Source organism: Dromaius novaehollandiae, chromosome 7 (assembly GCF_036370855.1).
Source record: "Dromaius novaehollandiae isolate bDroNov1 chromosome 7, bDroNov1.hap1, whole genome shotgun sequence".
NCBI classification, from domain to species: Eukaryota; Metazoa; Chordata; class Aves; order Casuariiformes; family Dromaiidae; genus Dromaius; species Dromaius novaehollandiae.
The window spans coordinates 21,950,894-21,974,179 of NC_088104.1; the positions used below are offsets into that span (position 1 = coordinate 21,950,894).

General features: G+C 36.9%; 1 long non-coding RNA gene across 1 annotated transcript in view; it reads left to right on the forward strand.

Annotated features, from left to right (window-relative positions):
- The first annotated feature begins 3,004 nt into the window (after nt 1–3,004).
- LOC135328851 (uncharacterized) overlaps nt 3,005–23,286 on the forward strand; it is a 61,909-nt gene continuing 41,627 nt past the window's right edge. Inside the window, exon 1 of the long non-coding RNA XR_010389970.1 lies at nt 3,005–3,185. This is a non-coding gene — a long non-coding RNA (uncharacterized LOC135328851). The remainder of the gene's footprint in view (nt 3,186–23,286) is intronic.

Genomic DNA, 23,286 nt, shown 5'->3' on the forward strand with positions numbered 1-23,286 from the left:
AAATTAGTCTAAAATAGTTTAATTCACACACTTTCATACTGTTTTTATGCTCCCCAGTTTTAGTAGCATTTCCAGTGCTACAAGGTAAGTATAGAAAGCCCTTTGTAGAACACAAAACTCTAGTACTGGGAGGTAAAACTCTAGTACTGGGAGGTAAAGTAGAGAGAAAAGTTTCTCAGAAGCTCAAACTGCATATTGTGATGTAAGGGAAAATACAAGATACTGAGCACAACCTACTGATGTAGCCATGGATGGGACAACTCTATAAAATCACAGAAATATACCAGGAGGAGGCAGTGACCACTAATGATCCATACCCTGCAACACAGTGGGTTCGTAAAATGCCTTACAGTTTGGATTCCATTTCTCGGCCCCGAAGTGGTATACCAGAATATAGGATACGAAACCACACATATGAAACACAGATTCTAACACTTCGTATCCTACTCAAGCACCTGCACCTTGTTACGCCGAGAGGAACAGTGCTTGCCCTGCTATGTACCATGATGCAGAAAATAAAAATAACATTTCCAGAACACCACCCTATATTTAAAGACAATAAATGAATGTTTTGAAATTTGAAATTTAATAGATAGGTTATTAATACTCCTTAAGCCAGTAAGAAAATACCTGAAGCTCCCATTGTGGAAATGGGACAGAACACAGTGTACTCATATAAAATGGCATAGCTATTTTAGAACACTTCAGGCAGCAAGAAGCAAAGAATCTGAAGTACATCATCACAATACTGTGTGGTACCTGGGCGTTTTGTTCTAGCCTCCCATACTATACTATGATTTTAATAGTTTTTTTGCAGGAAATACTTCCATATTTTGAACTAAAATGATATCTTTAAAATACTACGCAGTGTAAAAATAGAGCTGTTTTCAAGATACCAAAACCAAGTCATATTTTCTTGAACCTAACTTCCTTCAGAAAATAAATAATAAAGTACCAGTCTGGCATTTCTACTAAATCACAGTATAGATCTCTGTAACTGTCGTCAAAGGAAAAGAAGTAATTTGGTAACTGGTAAGGTAAGATCATGATGAACAGAAAACTGACTTCTTGGCAGTTCTTCTCCTTTTCCAGAGAAAGACTATATGCAAATGATAAAACAATTCACCTTACTTACAAACAAGTGTTGAAATGAAATTCTATCTGTTATTTCTAGAAGAGTGTGAAGAACTATTAGTGTCTAGTGGGGCAAAAAGAAACAATTTAAAGGACTTTCACTGTTCTCATCAAAATTAGTTCTTGGAAATACATTTAATCTTATTTTGATTCAAGAAAGGGGCTTCAATATTTATTTTGAGAATGAACAGTTACATATCAGACATGCAAATTCTGTAAATGCCATATTGCCAATAGATGATAATATTCTACTTTTTTTTTTTTTTCTGTTTAGACACTTGTGAGCAGAGGCACATAATTTAGTGTGAGCATCACTGTTTTTAAGTTTACACATTAAATGAAATCTTGGTAGAAAGGTGTTAACTGTAACTGGTTGGTACACATGTTGACCAAAGTTTCTTTCAGGCATTTTTATAATAAATTTCTCTATATTTTGGAATTCATTAATGTATCTTAAATTAGTAGTATTTAATTTTTACAAATTGCCAACCCCCATAAATTAGACCCTACAGTACTGGCGGGGGGGGGGGGGGGGGGGGGAATAGTGGGGGCAGTCGCTGTCCAAGGTACTGTACATCTGCACAAGTTTTCAAATTAATATTTCTTATATAAAAAAAAATTTCAAAGTTATTAAATGGTAAGTGCCCCTGGCAAGCACACTAGCCTTGCTGAAATTCCCTACATGATACTGCAGTATCAGTGTTATGATGTTACTTTCCAGGGCCTCTTCTACTGCATTCCGGTATAATCATACATTTCAGCATCTGACAATCCTCAGTATGTACAATTTGTTTGAAGAGAGACCCATTCCATGTTTTATCGTAGACTAGTTTTCAACAGGATGTAAATATAAAAGATTTCTTTGAGTTCGATATGGTGCATGCAAAAAAAAGGTACCCTCTAACACAAATCTACCTAGCAAATGCTGTTCTGGCACTCTGCAGAGCAGTCACTGAACATAGTTTTATCTGCAGTATTCACCTTCTCTATACCAGAAGCATATAGATTCATGCATTCATGCAGTAAATAGCAAACAGCATCCTGGCTTTAATTGCTACTTTCAAAAAATGATCAAAGAGTGCAAGACAATTAAATACAAGATACTTTTCCGCATTTTTGTTTTGTTTAATAAAGGAAGCATAACTGCAATTTTCAAGGCTAAAGCAATGCAACTGCCAAGAATTGCAGTAAACCTCTCAGAGCTAATAGCTATATTCAATAATGCGTTCCCACACCACCTTCAAGCAAATGGGTTTCATTCACTGCTTAATCAGTCAAATCAACAATAATCCCCATATGGTTAGAAAAGATGTTTGTTAAACAAGCCTAATTTAGGATTTATTTACTTGCAAAGTGTCTTAAAGCTGGGATGCCTAGAAGAACTACTACTCTGATAATTCGATCATGCTGACAGAGCTGGTTTCACCCAGCAAATCCTCTCTGCAATTCGCAGCATGGCTGACAGTTATCTGCATAGAAAAATAGCATAGTAACCATTTAAATCATGCAAAAACATTTACCCAAGAAGATGTAGCAAAGATGAGGATCCAGCTTCCAGACCCCATGAAGCATTAAGCTGAGGGAGCAATCCACTAGCTTGCTCAGGCCAGCAGTGTCTCTCCTACACTTGACCTAGACTGCCTTACATAATGAGGAATCGGTGCTGTATCCTGCGTGGAGGAGCAAGCTGAATGTCATCACTGGCAGAAGTAGGGAGAACCGGCAGCAGGCAGGCTGGTAGTTAGCATGGAGATCACGAAGTCTGCTTTCCCTGAGTGTTCTGGGAGAAAACACAAGAACAGCTCAGAAATGCTGGTGTCATTCCTCCGCTGGAGTGAATGACCGGAAGGAGCGAGGGTGTTACAAACGTGAGGCAGCCGGCAAGTGCAAAGGCTGCATCTGTACTTACTGTAAAGGTAACACAGTTCCTGTCACACTCTATCTAGAGGACTGCATAGCTACAGCTAATAGGACAGCAACAGCAAGGCAAAGTAAGGAAGGAGAGACACAGACTGCTGCTGCATACACTTGTCTATATATTGCTCTTTGTGGTGAGTAGCAGAAAAGCAAAGGTATAAGATATACTGGAATTATTTTCCAAAGGGAACATGCTATTCTCCTAATTTACTGCATGCAGAAAAGCTAGTTTCTGAAAGAAGAGCCATTTGTTATATGTTTTACCTGGTGTTACAAAGGCTAAACTGCTTTTATTACAGATATTTTAACTTTTTCAAGAAAATGATGGATAAAACATATTCCTGGTTGTGAAGCTATTTACAGTTGTTCTTGGTATTTCTTTGCTATTTTTTGGAAAGAAGCTTTGGAGGGTTTCTAGTTTATTATTGCCTGGAACATATCAGCACTTCTTCTATGGAGGGCATGAGGAGAAATGAGAATCTAGGGTTAGTCAACAGTTTAGAAACCTATACAACCTTGCTTAGAAGAAGCAGTTTCGTATTAATTAAAATCACTGCATATGACCTGTGTTCTGTATTTTATTTTATTTGAATACTTGAATAGTAAAGAATCTTAAATACTGATAAGGTATATACAAGTCATTCTTATCCTATGAACATTTTAAGTGATATAATTTCTCCTTACAGAAGAAATCAAAGGCTTCACTGAGATGAGACATCTTAAGTTTTCCAGTTATATCTGAAACTGCTTCATTAGGCTTGATCAAGACTAATGGCAATTGAATTCAAATTCCTAATGTCACAGATCAATATAAATATCAATATTGTGTTGACAATGAATATAATAACTGAGGGATAAAAGGAAGTATGAAATATTTACTCACGTTTAATGCTGCAGTTGATGAAAGTACTGATAGATGTGGTGCTCCTTCTTGTTTAAACGAAATGGGTTTAGGATGAGTGGGTGAGATAATGAGCATAATTTTCAGTACAGCTCTGACACTCACCAGGTTAAAACCCTGGGCTTCATTAAATACAAGAGGAAAGAGGAACTCAGCAACACCATTGCGGAAACATCAAAAGAACAGGTCACTGTACTTAGTGGAAGTTTTTATATTACAGGGTACCCCTACAAAATTACTCCTGCCTGAAAATTAAGAGATATGGAGCATTAGTGAGCATTCACAAAAGACAGCTTAAGTACAGGAACCATTATATTTAGCAGAGTGCAGATGTGATTTGAGCTCTGATCTTAAATACGAAAATCAAGGTGGAGGGGAATGAGATCAAATTATCCAAATTAAAAAAAATATATATCTTAATTATTATTTCCCTTTGCTAAGTAAGCATATTATGGCTTTTCTAGCAAATTTTATCAAGTTGAATAATATGCAGTTATCCTGAACGTCACCTTCTTTTGAAATATATGTATTCTTAGTCCCTTGTGGAAATGATTTTCTTTTTGTTTTCTTGAGAACAGCACAGAAAAAAAGGGGGAGGGGAAAAAAGCATATAGTAGAAAAGCTAGGTCACTAATGACCATCATATAATAGATGTAGGTCTAAAGTATAATTTAGAGACCAAAAAATGCAAGGATAATTTCATTTGAAAATGAACTTGTTTTAACAATTATTGTTGTATTTGAAATCAGTATCTTTTTATCCATTCAGTGCAATTTATTTAAACCACAACAACAAAGAATGACAAAAATAACTTCTATTGATGTTGACTGTTCATTCTTTCATGTATTGATGTTGACTGTTAATGAGAAGTCCCTATTCAAACTTTATATAATTTATAATTATTGACCACTACTTTTGTTTTTTCAAGTGTTAAATGAGACTACTTGCTTACAAGAAAACCATTCACATACTGTATGATGACCTGGGTGAGGCTATAAGAACCCACAACGTTTAAGGTTTAATCGAGGTAAGAAAGGTTGTGGCTTCTGTGGATCATGGACCTGAGAACAGCAAAGCACCCAAACTATTCAACCTAAAGCCAGCTCAGATGCCTCCACAGCCATGCCACAGTTAATACATCACCAGGATAATCTGCCTACAACTACTGTACTGAAGAGCTGACTGTATAGGGTAGGCAAATAAACAGATCATAGAATAAAGCTCAGCCAGTTAAACCATTCACAGGAATGGAGCAGAAAATTCTCCCCAAATGAACAAAATAGCAAATTTGACTGTCAGCATTATAAAGGCAATATACAGTTTGTTTGATGTTACTAAGACCAGTTTAGGCAAACATCTGTTGGACAAATTAGATACAGCTGATTCCATCTTTGGGCAGAATGATGCACTACCAAGTACCTCCTTCAAAGATTTGCTGGCCTTATTTTCCATCATCTTGCCTATAATCTGTATGTGCATTTGCAGAACAATGACCTGGTGTCACCATACTCTTTGCTCATAAAGATAAATAAACTACAAAGTAATCACAAGTAAACACAAGTTTTTGCCACTGAGAATATATCTGAAACCCATAGTTTTTGTCCAGATTGTAAAAATTGTTTACTCAGGAACTGGCTAACTCATTCTGCCACAGGCCCAAGAAACTTCTTGGTGTATGATGATTTTGATAAGTATTTTTGCTCTAGATTAGCTTGGCCAAAAATCCTGATCTATTGGTGGCAAGTCAAGAATGTCTTACCCAGAGAGGTGCATGGCCTGGTGACATATAGGTGATATATAGGACTCTTACTGAAAGGCTATTTCTGAGCCAACTGCACTGATAATGTAAATAGTAGACTGTAATTTTTGACAGGGGTAAGAAAAAAAATGAAATTTATATCACTCCCATTTATTTCCTTACCAATTTAGTTATTCTAATGCCTTAGTGGTCAGAAAGTTTTCTGTCAAAGTGAATATTAATAGGTTTTTGTTTTAATTCTTTTTTAAATTGTCTTCTTTTGCAAATAACTGTAGGACAGATATCAGCAGTTATTTGCTGCTGATTGGAAAAGAAAAATGGACTCGATTATCCCTCCTGTAAAGACTGAAATGAAAATATTAACAATGTTAGAGTGTTTAACGTGTGAGGAATACAAAACAAGCTAGCCTCTTTTGCTGTACATGTCTTACAAAGATACTGCTGGTGATGTTTCACAAAAGACTGTAAGCATATAAAATGAGTTTTGGAATTTTTCTTTAATGTAAAATTTGATAGCAAAAGTTAATAATGCTTATCACTAAATTATCCTTACTGGCTGGCTTTCTGTGCACAGGGTTCTATCCCATGCTGAGAGGAAGGAAGCAGTATCTCATAGACATTATTCCTGCCAACAACCTTGAGTAAACAGGACAATTTTTTTTAGACACATTGCTCTTAAGATGCCCTGCACATAAATAAATAATTATTTGAGGTTTGTTCATACTAAGATATATTCCATCTGGGGTTTGACAAAACGTTAAAATGGTCTAATATCACTGACTGGAGAGACTTCTACAATACCTTGAGGTGCAGATTTTTGGTTTTTTTCTGTCCTTCTCTGACCTTGCTTTCTCTTCTCAAAATAATTTCTCCCTTGTGTTCCTGAACAACTTTCACAAGTGATTTAGGCTAAAATGTGTAAACTGTGGCTCACAACTTTCAAATAATAAAACTTAATACAGTAATGGAATCCTGTATTTAGACTTGATCTCACACACTTTCTTACCAATGGACATTTTTTCATGTACAATTGAGTCCCTTACCAAAGTCTTAAGTCTCTCTGAAGATTTCGGTCATACTTCTGTATGTGCTATTTCTGTTAGCAAAAACAATAAATGTACTTTTGGCCTTTTTGGAAAGGAAAGTACCAGAAAGTATGGGGCTGGTGCCTTTAGTGGAAATCAATCTGCAGTATACATCAAGTATTCATACAAATGAAAGCAAAAATAGTGACATTCTTCCGTTTATATCACTAAAAACTCTGTGACTTAAGTAAATGTATCACAAAAGAAAAGTCAAAAAAACTTGAAATGGTAGCAATGGCTGTTAATTTGTTTATTTCAGTAGTGTCTAACAGCTAGACCATTAACAGCATGCTAAATTTGCTCTACACGTATTTTTTTATGATTTGACCCCGTCATGTCACAGTGACGATCACTGGAAGGCTAGCAAAGAGGAAGATTTTTCTCTTTAGTTGGCTAAACTTCCTAGAGTGTCTGACCGATGCCAATACCCAAATAGGCAGAAGTACAATTCTAATTACTCTTATTTTTATTGTTAGATGTTGCCTTACCAATCTTGCAAATGCATTAAAGAAGATTTTAAAAGTTGGTAATATTTCCAGACATAGTAAATTCTGTGTTTTAGATATAAAGCTGTGTCAGTGTTTCCAACGCTCCTTTCCTTGTACTCCACATATACATCCTCTAAATGCTCAAGTATTCCAGGAAAAGTTGAAAACTGAATTCTCAAATTCAGTGCAAATTCCTCAGCTAGGTATCAATGATCTTGTATTTTTTTATATACTTGCAGTTTCTGATATTCAACATTATATATTATCCCAGGAAATAACTGAAAAATTATAACCCAAATAAACCTACAAACTTTCTTAAAATTCAGCTCTCTGAACATTTAATAGGTCAAGGGCATGGTAATCTTAATAGTTGTGGCCTTCTACATCTCTTTGACATCTTTTCCTCTACCAGTAAAACTAGCCATGGTAGCCTATTTAATTGCTTTCCCAGATTTTGGTAAGCTTTATAAAGAGCTGCCTGTTATAGCTCTGAGAGTGTCTATAAACTGAGTCCCCAAGCCAATCTCTTTGTATTTATCTCTTGTAAAAAAAAAGAAAATCTGCTGTTTTGTATATTAATGCTACATCAGAATGACAAAAACAGGAGGAAGGTAAAATTAAAAAGCATTTAGTTAAGCCTTCAATAAATATGCCTATTTATTTTGAGCAAATGATTGAGCTTTATCAACTGAAATCAATCAGTACTAGCAGGGATTTTTTCTTTTGTTGTACTTCCTTCTCTGTCAATTATACCAGCATGTTGAATTTAGATATTATACCTTTTTAGTATTTCTCTAAACTAGACCTTATGAGCTAAAGAGCAATTAATAACACACACTTAGTATTAGAGACTGAGAGTTGTAAGTCACCCTTGAAAACTATTCTAGAAATTGTGTTAGTAGTACCTTGAACTCCAAGCCATGAGTCATTGATGCCTAAGAACAATGTCAGGGAGGTGGTTCTGCAGCCATCAGGCAAAGCAGATTTATGGTTCAGCATAATAAATGTACCATTAGCACTAAAAGCAATAAGGCTTTTTTTCAAAAACCTTCCTAAATAGCCGACAGCATGCATCATTTGTGATATTGATTGAACGCAGATACAGAACTGCCTAACACAAAAGCTTGAAAGACCTACTGCATAAACAAGTTCACAAGACTAGTCATACCCTCTAGCAACACACAGATACAATCAGTGCTGACTTTTAGCTAAAAGGCATAAATTCATCATTTTAATGTCATTCTAAACCCAAATGGCTTATTTTTCCTCTTTTTTCAGTTGACAAGGGACCTGGCCCTTTTAAACAAACTGTATTAGGTTTTAATCTTCTTTCAAATCTTTGAATTTTCTATACTTTTATACCTATTTTAAATTTAGAGAAAAGTATAATTCAGGTTTGATTCTTCATAGAAAAGTGATGCTTCTTGTTTTGTACTTTACCAGGAATTTCAGAAATCCATTAAACAACTGTAGGGTAGGAAAGATGTAGGTGACTTGCCAAATGCTTTCAACAGACCTATTTGGTCCCCACCAAAAAAAATATTTCAACCTCTGGATTCTGTCCTTCTTGTTTCCATGGTTTGGATGCTTCCAGTCACAATGATTCTCTCCGATCTCTTGCTTTTCTTCCCATGAGGCTCCTAGGCATTTGTTCATAGCTTACCATATAAGAACTCACATTTACCTAAAAAAAAAAAAAAAAAAAAAAAAAGACTATGTTTATGGTAACTTTTGAAGTCTCTAACATCTGCAGCTGTGTTCAATAAGGAAGTTACTGAGCAGTAAGCAGAGGTCTCCAGTATACGTATTTGATGCTCAGACTTTAGACTGGCACACTACAAGCATTCCAAGGTGAAAGACTTTGTTCAGCCTTTGCACTATCCAGAGGGTTAGAGAAAATGATGTACAGGTCTATAGGTCAGGGCATGCCTCTGTCTTCAGTTGTCCTTCACCAACGCAAAGATAAAGATTAGTAAGGATGAGACTAGTCCTTCAGGTCAATATCTTAGACCTAAACGTGGAACCTGCGTGCAGTCTGAGAGACGCAGTGGTCCAACTTGCCAGCTCTTCCAGACCTTCTTTGTAAGCAGAGGATAATCCCTTGTAGAGCAAGGGGATTCAAGGTGCTGTCAACTACACCCTGCAGTTCTCAGGTTCTCCAGCTCAGTCCTTGGCCCCTGGCTGGCTGATATTCAGTGTGTTATTTATTTATTTAGCAGGATATCCCCTTAACAACTCTCTTTATATACTCAGGTTTGCATATGCATTTAACTTAAAATTTAAATGCTCACATGGCCAGTGTTGAGCTTCAGAGCACTACATACAAGTCTTGAAAAAGATGTGAACTCTGTCACATCTAGAGAAAATTTAGTAACTCCTAGAATGCCTTCCTTCTAAAAATTTGTGTTCCTTGCCAGAATAGGTTTTCATTTGGCCACTATTAATTCATTTACTAAAAGGTACTTTTACTTAAGTAAACTGAACTAAAAACAATTAATACAATAATTATACAGCCAGCAACAGTATTTGAAAGCTTACAGGACAAAGATCCATACAACTCTTATTTTTGAAAAGAGACATTATTTTGCTTATCTTGCTCATCTTTTTGACACAGCTGTCTCTTTTTCATTCCCTTATGTGAGAAAAGTAAACTGAATGTCCTTGGGAGCCACTGTTTGGCTTGCTGTCAGGCAGAGTGAAAAATTAACCATGAACTGACCAAAGCAGTACATGAAAAGCCTCATGTTTTAAAGGCTATTACCTCTTGATGTTAATTCCCTTTGGATTGTTTCTACACTGTAAAACAACGAAATACCACAAAAATCTATTGCAGAAATTCCCCTTTCCTCAGTCATTACTAGTAAATCACTCTTCAAGATTCAGCTGTAGCTAAAGCAAACATAGCTAACTGTTTAGAGGTCAGTGAGGGAAAATACTTTTCCAATTTGTTTGCAGGTCATCTCAGATGTATTCAGCAAATTCTATTTTGTAAGTTATTTTAATGAAAGAAATTTATTTACGTCAGCATATTTACTTCTTCAACAATTTTTCATTTTTATTGGAAGCTGTGGCAGTGTGACCTTCAGAAAGACGTGACTCTGCTGTTTGTCCTTTAGTCACTTACAGTGCAGTGTTCAGCTAGCTATCACAGTCCTGTCGGAGACTATGTTCCACCCAAAACCAGTACCTCGATTTATGTCAACTTTGAGCCATTGCCTTGCAAAATGCAGATTTTGGTCTCCTTGTGTCTAAAGGTATAGTCACAGAAGAAATAAAGCAATGCAAATCCATCGGTACTCCTGCACCAGAAGAATTGGCTGAAGCTAGCTAAAAGCTCCAGGGCTAAACGGAGTCACTTGGGAAGGAGACTGAGATCTCTCTCACCAGAGATGTGAGGATTCCTGTGGTAGTCAAACAGGAACATTAATAGAACTTCCTGAGTATAACCACAGCTCTGTGGTCTCAAGCCTTCCTCCAGGATTTCTATTTTGATTCACCTGCTTCCTGGAAACAGGGGGGTACCCATTAAACCTTCCCATCCCTCTCCTTCAAGACTCAGAGCAGAATCAAGTCATCTTCCCCCCAGTTTTTAACATAGCAAGTCTATGAGGACACTAATTATGTAATTGCTGTATCCCAAACTGTAACTCTAAGCAGGGTTACCTTGACATTGGTTGTAGAGGTATGCTAACATTTTCCTTCACCACCCTCAGCCCTAACTTTCATTATTCAGAGTCTCCTAGAGTAGTAGTGTTTTACATTAATGCTAGTCTAGAATTGGAACAGTATGTTTAAATTGCAGTTCCATTGCAGAGAATTAATCTTCAGCATCTTCAATACAAATATAGAAATCAATGTTAATCCCTGATGACTTTACTCAGCTCCAGACACTTTCAGAGAGGTAAGTGATTTTAAGGGGAAAAAAAAAAAAAAAAAAAAAAAAAAAAAAGGTTGAATGGAAAATCCCAAGCAGCTGGACAGGCCCAGCTATCTGCCATGTCTTAATTTTGTAGATTTAAAAAATCCGAAAATATAAGAAGCATTGTTTCCTAGGCTTAAGGCCCCATGGACTAGAATATATAGTCTGATCTTCACTCCACTAAATTTCATCCAATTATTCCTCTAATGAAACCAAGATTTTATTTATTTTGACTTAAATCAGGAGGAGATGAGATAATTGGGTGACATGGGGCAAAGAATGGAAAAGACAGAAACGCTGCCAATGCCTCTACAGTCAAGTGATGGCTAGGTAAAATGTATAAAGGTGTTGCAGATGAGGCAAAGAGAAAAACCCTTGAAAACCTTTCTCTGATGATCTGAACTGCAGTCCCAAGCCTGACAATCAATTTAAATCTGAGTACATGAGCAAGGTACAGCTGGCATCTAATAAAATTACAACTATTCCTTCAGTATATAGGTATATTCTGAAAAGTTTCTAATCCCCAGTTGCTTATCTATGTTCTCTCAAAGTAATTCACATAAAAAAGAATACACAGAATACAGCTAACTAATTTATGCAGCAAAGAAAAGTTCCTTCTTGACTTCTAAGGCACACAATTTGATTACAAACATGGTCTTATAACAGGGCTGTCCTTATTGCCTGTAAGAAAGTATTCTTGTAAGAAGGAAATGAATAAAGGAATTCCTAAGCTAACAAATTCCAAAGTGGAAGTGAACAGTTTTAATCTGATTTGCTTTGAACCTGACTTAAAGGCCCAGATCAGTGGTATGTCAATTCTCATTAAGCTGCTCCAACATTTCTTTACAGTAAACTGTATCCTACAAGGTTAATTCATCTAATATCAATTGCCGGCTGTTAGGTCACATTGTGCCATCGTCAGACATACTGGGAAGTCCCAACATAATGTCTTCTCAAGCAGTCATACTCGCTTTTTGAGTTTCTCTTCAGTAAATTCATAAATTGAGTTCTTTAAGTTAATATTCTTTAAGTTATTGAGTTAAATGTCATTGCCAGTCTTTCAAAACACTTCTGTGGCTCTCCCACAGTCATTCCCTAACACTTAAAAATCTTTCTTGAACAGAAGGCAGAATACTTTAAAGAAACAGCACCAGTGCAAAACATACTAAGTGTACTCATACCAAGCTCACCTCCCTGCTTCCACTTGCTGTTCACCTCATGATCACGTTGGCCTTCTTTCCCAGATGGTCACACTAAGCATTCACATTGAGGTGTTTTGGGGGGCTTTTAAGTCTTTCATTCTTGATTCATTTGAAAATGAGTTTTCCTATCCTGAAGACATACAGCCTATATAAGTCCCAATTGTTTTACAGCATCTGGCTATATTAATATACATTGTGTTCAGAGATCATTTTTTAACCAGACTACCCTGTTTGACCTGGAATAGTAACCTACCCTTCACATGTGACACTGTTAACCATCACTGTTTTTCATGTCATTTGCAAATTTTACTATCAAAAACCTTACAATATTGTTCATATCACTGACAAAAATACTGATGACTCCAAACAAAGAATGTATTCATAGGGGTTCCTTCCTAGAAACAACATCACTCAATTACATCTCCCTATTAGTAGTATTTAAAAATCTATTGGCTCAGGTTGCTGCCCACGTAATATATTCTTTATTATTTCCAAATAAAGTCAATGGTTATTAAAAGCAACCTGCAATACTAAGTGCCTTAAAAATTCCGACCACATTTCTACATTTGCCTTTTTAAATAGATCTATAATCTTGTCCAAAAAAGAATAATTCAACAAGACTTACCTTCATGCTGATTGACCATAATTACAACCTTAGTTTCTAATATTTTGTTGTTTGAATCCAAAAGTATTCACTATTTTACTTGGAATTGGCATCCAGGTAACTAACCAATAGTTCTTTAGATGATCATTTTTACTGTTTATAAATTTGGAATAAGATTGGCAGTCATCTGGTGTTTTGAATGTCACATTTTCTGAGGCTTGCTAAAGTAATGTTAACTATAATGAGTAGTACTATTGCTCATCATGCTTTCACTGCTTAATCTCAGTTATTTCAACTTTTGACGTACAGTAAAAAATAAATAATAAAATAGACTCTGTGCTTGATATGTCAAGACACAACATTCAGAGATAGAGATAAAGAGATAAAATTAAGTATCATTTTTATCCTTTTCTTCTAGTTCTTGTTAGTAATGTGTTGCTTAACCATCTGTCTTCTGCTATTGCCTCAAAATGGAAACTGCCCTTAATGTTCTCAAGGACTCGTGTTAGTGCTGTGAATACTGAGTGTATATGCACACATCATTTACTTTTGCACCATACTGAAAAATGTCCCAAAATACCTCAGGGCTCTCAAACTTTTCAGTATTATTTGAGCATATATCTTCATAGAGACAACACTTTTTGGGTCACCTGTTTCTTCCATCATTGTTCATGCTCACTACCTTCCACCCAGCTTGGAATGGTATAACTGTCTGGAGTGAACTCTGACAGTCTCATAAGATTAAAACAGTAGGAAAGCATTTTCTGTACTTTTAGCCATCTTTAAATTGAGATTTGAAGCTGGAAATAAGAAGCAGCAGCAGGTCTATGCAAGCTGTGATAGGCCAGCTTCCCACTGGTTGCTTTTGTATTGCTATTTTGTTAATATTTCAAAAATTTTCATTACAAATAATTTTCTGTGCAAAAGACTTCTCTTTTGGTCTTTCTAGCATTCGTAATAAATATGCAAAGGTATTGTTCTGGAATTATTACAAAGCTTTGAAAGCTAAACATTCTGGACTTTTCCACCATAAGCAATAGTTGTGAAGTGACTGAGAGAAACTTTTTACAATTCTCTAAGTTTGCCAGTCCAATTGAATTATAATTGAAGGATTTTTTGTGCATCTTAGGAGCTGTAACTACTTTATTTTTTGAATCTCCTACTGTTCAACACACAACAAGAAGGTGCCATAAAAATGCCTAAACACTTGCTGAAAAACTACTCAGCGCAGTGTAAAAGGTGGTCTTCTTTCCTAAAAGCACAGTTCTCTCAACTCTTTAGGATGCATCAGCAATGCTTACTTTGATTCAAATATCTATTGCCATGCTTTGCATACTTTATATCCAACATGAACCTGAAGTCTTAGAACTACAATTTTCTTTGTCTGATGAGGAATAAACACTTCCTCCTGCACGCTCCAGGGAATATCTTTCTCCTATTCTCAAACATCTTTGCAGTCTATCTGATACATACATATAGCTACTAAAGAAAGAGGAGTCACACAGTCTCTGGATAAATGGTGAATAACAGAGAACTTAATGAAGACTTCTGTGGCACTGAGAATTCACAGTTTATATAGGTTGTGATTTCTTGCCTGCAGAGACAAGGAGCTCTGCAAAGCTATTATGGGCAAAGAGCTACTGATCTTAACTTTTTATTGAACAGAAACAAGAGGGAGTTGAAATAATTATAGGTATATAACATGACAGCCTCCCAAAGGATCCTAAGCCTGTAATAATAACAAGAAAAATAATTACTAAAGATGCTTAGATAATTTTTCAACCAAAATCCTGCAAGTGAAGTGCAGAACAAATGATTAATTTTGTGAAAGAAAACAAAATAATGATTTAAAAAGAGATAATAAAACCTACAGTCTAAAAGATTATCTTGCCCATTAAAACATTTTTCAGTGGGGGAAAGAATTATATTCCCCAAATAAATCAGCTTTTTCAAAAAACAAACAGAATAAATAGCTGAATAAAATGTAATATGTAATACAGTAGAAAATTATGCTTTTGTTCTTGTTTACATTCAAGTCTTAGACTTGTACTGTTTTTAGTAAATTAAAATCCCTGAGTTTATTATTGAAAAGTATCATTGCGAAAAACAATGTATGACTTCTTCTGCATGGTTGTGGCTGAATTTTCATCTGTATTGTGAAGGTTTTGCTACTGAGGTGTTAACTGTGCTTCTCAAGGTACTCCTAGCACATGTCTGTGTGAAGTTGCATACTGCAACTGCTGCATTTAACTTCCAGGACTGCATTTGCAGGCTGAAGTCATTACAAGTGTGATTTTTTTATATTATTTTTTTTTAAACAATTTGGTACAAAGAGCACAACAATCTTCTATAATGGAAGTGAATGAGAATATGTTTCTTTGCTTATGTTAAAAATTCCTTTAATTAGTGCAGTTGAGGACCTACTATATTTGGGAGCAGATATTTCAAGCTGAGCAATTAATATTTTTTTTTGCAAGGCATAGAAAAAATTACCAAATAATAAGCTTTTGTAAAGCCTGTTTTTTCATGTGGCAGGTACTTGCATCTAGGGAAATATCTCTTTTTCAGTCAATGATTACATGTTGTAGTTAAGGACTGCCAAGGCCTGATTTCCCTACAGATCCTGTGGTGAAGGACACAGGAACTGAGGAAGCATTTCCATTTCCAGCATCTCAGTGTTTCCCTGCATGTACCCAAATGACGTGGAGACAGAATCAGAGTAAGCCATATCCAGACCAGACTAAGCCATATCCAGATAAGACGACTTAGGAGATAGACTGAGAATAAGAACTTGTTTGGAGCGTTAGAAATAGAACTGATGAAAGAGGCAGAAATTTTGTGTGTGTGTAATAAAGGCAAATGTATGCACTTCTCTATAGGATAGTGTGTATATGCTATGCTATGCTGTCTGCAATAACATCTTATTTTTCAAATGTGCCTATTATCTATAGTTGCATTTTCAAGGAGAACAAGGCATTATATGTTCAAATATTTTTAAAATACAAGCAACGAAAGTTTCAGAAGATCTTAGCCTACTGTTATTCAAAATCTCAGTCAGCAAATATAAAGTAATTAGTTGATGGAGCATCGTGCATGAAGTTATTTTCTCTAACCCTTTTGATATATGAATATCATCAATTAAAAAAATATTTTTCTGTGTTGAAGCTAAGCCTAGGTCTAATTTTACACACTGCCACCTTTTAAAGAATTCAGAACTCCTTTTCCAGCACTCTGGATGTTGATAGCCTTTCAGTGGTCTGTCTAAAGTAAGCTTCATTCCCCTCACTCTCCATTTATGGTGCTCAGATGCTATCCGAAATGCTTAATTTTAGAGTTGACTACACAGTCAAGAGCTTCAAAAGTGCAGAATACTTTCAATTATCTATATTTGTGTCATTACATTGAAGTTTAGTATTCGGTGTCTAAGCCAGTTTTGCTTAAATTTGCTGATAAGCGTCTGGAAGATCGATCCTAGACCTGTTATTTGCTTCTCTGGCTGTTCTAATGCACTTTCAGTATTCAATTGGCCTTTTTCATCAGTTGATCACCTCCCATTAGCCACATTTTGAGAGAAGCTATACTTGGATCAGCTTGGTATTTCTCCTGGCCTATTTCTTAAAACAAATATGAGTTTGTCAGGTTCCCTTTGGACCACACTTACTGCGAACAAAGTAAATGTGGATATCTGTGATGCCTTTAGACTATTCAGAACAGATTATTCATAGACTTGAGTACCTCTGTGTAAAAGGTTCTGTATGCTGCAGACAGGGCTGTAATGTTAATGAGGCGTATCCGGTCATGTCCTGAACTGAAAAGTGAAATCACAGTGAGCTGAGTGACTCTGTCTTAATTTCTCTGAATCGTGCTTACCCAGTTCCAGCTGAGACTGGCACCTGCAGGTATTCTGGTTGGGAATCTGGTGAGTGGACTGTGACCAGGCAGCTCTGATTTAACAGAAGGAATAAGGTACTGACAGGAAAAGGATTTAGGGCAGTTCTATATGCAGTATCTATCTGACTAAAGCTTATTATCTCAAGATGCCCGGCCTTCCTGTATATTGAACAGGAGGAAGTTGGACAACTCCAGCCATGTACCACTTCTCTCTGAAGAGAGTCCCCCTTTCTCTGCAGCCGCAGTTCCTGCAGTCCTGACGAGCTCCTGGCTCGCCAGCTCGGCCCCGGTGGGGAGCCAGGGGTCCGACTCATTCGCTCTGACCTTCTCCCTTAACAGCTCTCCAGTGAGGAGCCCCCCAGGCAGGCAGCTGGTTTACTGCTACCTACCCTCTTTTTTTCCACTATAATCTGCTGCGCTAAACTAAAACAGCTGAGGCAGTCTAGACTGGCCTAGGACACACAGTATTCAGAAGCTGTTACAAAGAAGCTTTATGTTTGTCATGACTGGATCACATTTCTTTCCATTTTCCCTTTTCCCCCCAAAATTTGTACCCCTCTTTTTCTGCATGCTTCACATCACCAATTTCCTCTTTCCTTTTTTTACCCCTTTCACTTTTTTTCCCCCAAATAAGTTGCAAAATTCCCCCTCATCTACCCACATCTTAACATTTAGCATTTTACTAGCTATGAAGCCTTCCAAACACTGGTGACTATGTTTGGGCCTCTGAAAGGAATGGGAGTGAGCAAGTATAACTGTGGGCATAAAAACCCAAACGTGTCACGCAGTAATTCTTACTAGAGAGGAAGAAACATACAAATACAATTATATGCATTTGAGTTATAACCTGCAGGGTACTGTATATACTTTCTCTCTTCATTTAATGAAAAGCCACCTTTGCTTAACCTGTAAATCCCCTTTTTGCTCCCAGAAAAACACAAAACTTTATCCTTTGTTATGGAGAAGGGAACAAAGACTAGTCTGAAGGCCTTTCAGAGTAACATTATGCCTCTCCCTCTACTCAATATGCAATGACTCCAACTTGCCTTCCCATCCAGAGGCTCCTTCGTTCTTCTCCTGAGGAGATTAACACGGAATCTGATAGCTTTCAAGAATGGTTGGAAGCCTTGAATAAGAAATGAGAGCAGTTGGGACCAATTGTTCAGAACAGTGAAGTCTGTCACACTGTATAAAGCCAACTATGCTCTGACAGTTCTTTCACTCTGAACCGGGTAATGTGAAATTCAGTAAAGAAACATTACATAACCTGCCTTGAAACCCACATTATGTGAGTTCTAGAAAATTTGAACAAAATCCAAAGCAAACTGTATTTGTTTTAGAGGAAAAGAGTGAGTTGGTTTTGCTTATCTTTTAAAGTTAAGCTCCTGAAGGCAGCGACTGTATCTTTGTACTTTTTACAATATCAAGTGTGCTGCAAGCACATAACAATTAATAATAAATAGTAAGTAAATGTAAAGCTTGTGAGAGGTGCCAGACTGGCATCTCTGGAGAGTTCTCCTGTCTATTTATATATAGAAGAGGCACAGCAGCAATGCAGGCTTGCTTACACCATCCCACAAATCACTAATGCATTTCACACAGGCTGCTGAATAATCATCTAATGGTAACTGCTCACAGTCACTAAAATCCTAGAGAGATTTGGACTTCTGGCTTCACATTGTAAAGCTAGAAAGGGGTGTTATATCTCATTACCAATCACTAGAATGATGTAATGACCTGTATTTATTTTTTATTGGAATGATACTATTGCAGGAAATAAAATAGACCCTCAAAAATATTACAGTTTTCTAAGACTAGAGGAACCACTGTTTGCCAGATGCCTCTTTATGTACCTTAATATGTTTTTCTTAATAAGTGAATTAAAAGTAACTTGATTGCATTTTAGCCCAATAATTTTTATTTTAGTTTGCATATCTTATCATTTTCTAAAAAGGGAAGAACCATAGTCATGTTATAACTGGCAGTGGTAGATATTCTTAGGTAATACCTAAGAGTACCCCTTTGAGTTTCCCATAAAAAATACTTGTTTGAAATGCCTTTTAGAGAAATCCTGAACAAGGCAAAAGACAACTTCATTCAGTGCTGTACTTACCAGTAATGCTGTGGCAGAGTTAGGAGTGACAGGAAGAACTTCTTCATGCTGTGCAAAGGAAAAAACAAAGATTTAATATGAAGTGATTTCCCTGTGTTAACCTCATTCCAAAGAAAAATAGGTTCTGCTTCATATAAATTGCTTTGTAATTAATAAGGCAGCAGCAAATCAGGCTCATCTCCATTACGGTCACCAAAATCAAAACACTCTCTCATTATCCAGATAATGGAAAAAATGGGGGTAGCAGAGTAACAACCTGTAAAGGCATCCAGCTACTTTTGCATTGAGTTAGGCGGCACAGGGCTGATGTTGAGGCGTGGTAAACAAATTTAATCTGCCTGAAACTAACCCCTGCAGATCTACTCCTGCATGTCTGCTCTGGGTGCTCTGCGTTCAGAGGAGGCCTTGGTTAAGGCACAGAAAGGCACCAATGCATTTAGGTCCAACCATGTTACCAAATGTTTAAGAGACTTGGCTTGCCTAGACATCCTGAATTTTAGGAAAAGATGTTGCACTGCTTGCTGCCCTCCATAACTGCCCCTTCTAGCAAATACATTCTTTTTTCTACCACAGAAGTCTTTGGCTCTTAGGCTCCCTGAACCCCGCATGCCTGCCTCCCCATATGGCAAACCAAAATGAACTTGCATACAGTTGATTTGCCACGTTGGTTTTTAATTATCCATTAAAAAAGGCTCAAAGTACTGTGTCCGCTTTGCTTACATGCTGACCAGTTCACCTGGCTTAATAAGCATGCACCAAACACCACAGTAATGAAGGGCTTCACCCACTACCTTGGTCATTAGCCTGCAATTTTTTCCTAACATCCTTGGCTCTTCCTGACGCTACCATGCACTAGCACATCATTTAATGGTACCTGTAATCAGTCCTTTAATTTTTCCCTGAAAAATCATCAGAATGCAACTAATATGCACATCTCTACCACTCATCCTGAAATAATTAATTTATAGGCAATGTTCTGCTTTTGTTGTGCTCCCCCTTATTGCTGAAAATATTGTCACAGTGAACAATATTTTTTATTTGAAGTTTATTATTAGAACAGTTAATGTTTTGCATTTGCGACAAAAAACCCCAAAGCTAAAGTCGCTACTGTTCTCTGTTCCTAAAATCTAGTCAGTAGCACTAGCAGTTTTTTATTATTTGTTACAGTAACATAGAGAATTCCCTGAATCTCTTTTGTGAGGAAGACTGTTTTTAGCTGTTCCATGCGTCTGGACCTCATTTTGTCCATTTATGCCCATAAACCTCTAAGGAATCAGGAGCTTACTGAGTTTCTCAATATTCTCTTAAAAGGCGTCAGCAGAATCACTGGGTTACTGAGAGCTTGAACCGCAAATGGCTGCTGTCCTAACAACACCTGCAAACTGCTGCAGAGCATGCTGGCTGCCTGGCTCAGAAATTTAACCCCCCACTCGACAAGCATGCTGCAGTTAATGCAATCTCTCACCAATTTTGCCAAAAGCTGTGATATATTTTCTGAGCCTGGCATGGAAAATGAGGTATTTTTCCCATTTTATTAGCTTTTGTGGAGAGACAGGTGAGATCTAATTTTAAAGCCCTCAGTCTAATTCTTTTCCATACTCGGAATCTGGGCAGAGAGCCCAAAGATGAGGGAGGATGATTCTATTCATTTGTAGGGGAGTACACTGCTTTTATTAAATACCTTAAAGCTAGGAAAAGATATTTTTATTCTCTTCTTAATTTAAGAGGCATATGTAATGATGAGATACATGTATGAATTAGCTTCATCAATTATTTTCAGATGCATGGCTTAGATATTTATATCAGAAACAATGTTTATTCAGGAAGCATATTTTTGCACGTTCTTTATCAAGTGGTGTATTTCTACTAAAAGCTGATTTTCTCAAATTTAATGATTGATAGGGATTCTGAGGGAGGGAGAATTTGGGCCTCGCTCACAAATGCAAGATTGTATCTGTGTTTCCTCATCAAGCTTGTAAGGAAGTCGCCACTAAATAGATCTGCTTACAGATCGCTTCATTTCAGTTAAGGGGAGAAACCAGATGGCTCCCCAAAGCCTTTTCCGTGCTCTCCCTGCAAATTCCCGTGGAGCCCATATATGAAATCAAATGTTCCCATGGACTGATAGAAGATGAGTTTGCATGTTCCAATATGTTTAGTTGCTATTCTAGTCCATGGTAAATCTCTAGGTGACATCACAAAACCAACAGCTCTGCCACGTTGACTAAAAGATTTACCATCTGGGGATCCTCGCATTCAGCTTAGCTACAATCTGCCTCCTGATGGCATGAATCAGGTTGGAAGACTGATGCAGCTAAAATTCATACAAAGCCATTAGAGGCGGGGTGGAAAGATGCTAAAAAAACCCTCATGGGACAGGTTTTAATAATATTATCTGCCATGGCAGACATTAAAAAGTGACTAAAAATTACAAATGCCTCATTTTGATTACAAAATCCTGAAGAACAATTAATGGAGTAATTAAAAAAAATCAACTCCACAGCAATAAACATATGCAGTCTCCTTTGTAAAAAATCATGGAGAAGTTTTGCTTCATAAAAAGATTACTGGAATTCAAAGGCTTTTAAAAAAATCTTTAACTGAATAAAAACTCTTAAAAAAAATCTGTTCTGATCCCTGGAAGACATGGCTGTGGCAAAGATACTTAGGCACGACGCACTTCCAAATTATGCAAATCCTCAAGAGCGAATCATATTAATCCCCCTGGTTCTATGCATTCTTCACTAATCATTCCTTATGAACCCCCAAAACACAGAAAGAAAACCTAACATACCTTTTTTTTTTTTATGACCACATAAAAATTCACAGATCTTTACTGGACAAATAATACAGGAAGATGCAACCAAAAGATGAAAGTCAACCTGCCATTGAAAAATAAATTCATTGAATGGATGATATCTTACAACATCCTGAATTTTATACGACTGCCACATACCCAAGGTATCACCTTTGCTGTTTATAGCAGTAGCTGCCAGATATTTTGCAGCCGAGTTTCAATGATGATGGTTTCTCCTCCTTCCTCTCTGGGTCACTGCCATGGCCTTCACCCACCGGACTTGCTGCCACGTCACTGTCCCCCTGCCAAGGCCTGCTGCCACTACCTTCTCGTGGCAGACAGAAAAGAGTTGCATATGCTACAAGTATGCAGTGCTGAGTACTGAGTAACGGATAAAATCCTTCTGCGTAGAACTGCAGCAAAGGCTTCTCCCTTTAAAATGGAAGTGGGGTGTCTTGGCCTTCTCTGCTTCTACGTGCCTCTAAGCATATTATTGTCAAAACCAGTGCTGGAATAACTGGAATGAAGGACATCAAAAGTGGCGAGATCTAAAGTGGCACTGCATATTATCTATGCACTGCATTGTAGTCACACTCTTGCACAATTATTTGCAGCAAGACTGGGCAAGCCCTGAGAGGGCTACAAAGGATCAGGGTTTAAAAATCATCCCTCAGAAGCTGATAGGCTACACATCTTTCATTTCTCTTATAGGTAGACAAAACAACCGGCTGATACATCTGTAGCCACAGATGCAGCAGCCTGCACTGGAGGTGACAATATAGGCATTACTAAGATGCCTAAAAGAACAAGAAAGAAGTTTTTTGGCTAGACAAAACTTTGAAGAAGATAATTCCTCTACTGAAAGTAAGGTGATTTAAAGATTTAAAGACACAATGAAGAAATTTTGCATTTGAGGCTATAAAACTAGCTGCAGCAGAAGGCATGGAAAATAAAGCTCTGTAAGCAAGAGCTATTCCTGAGTATGTTTTAATTATCATGATTAAACTAGAGGAGAAACATAAGAGTTGCTATAAGGGGACCTATCTATTCTGCTGACATACTTATAGCAATATGGTACCAGATAATGGTGTTTTTTAAACAACCACCTTCTTAACAAAATGGAAAATTAAATAATAAACAGGAAATTGAAATATTATGTCTGCAGAAGGAAAGATGTTGATTTTTCTGATTTTCCTTAAGTTTCTTCATGTCTGTTTCATTTTGTTTGTTTTAAACGAAGTTTTTCAGTATCAGTTTACAACTTACAAATTATGGTAGAGAGAAATATTTCAGAAAAATATAACAATACACAATATTAATTGATGTTTAAACTACAAGTCAGCAAACATTTGCCTAGAGACAAAGACAGTATGAGGCTAGATTTTGAGTGGCATGCAGCAGTCACGCTCCTGGGACTCACAGGATCATGAGTGGATGGCTAGGTGGGTTACACAGGGGTACCTAACTTCTGGCTCC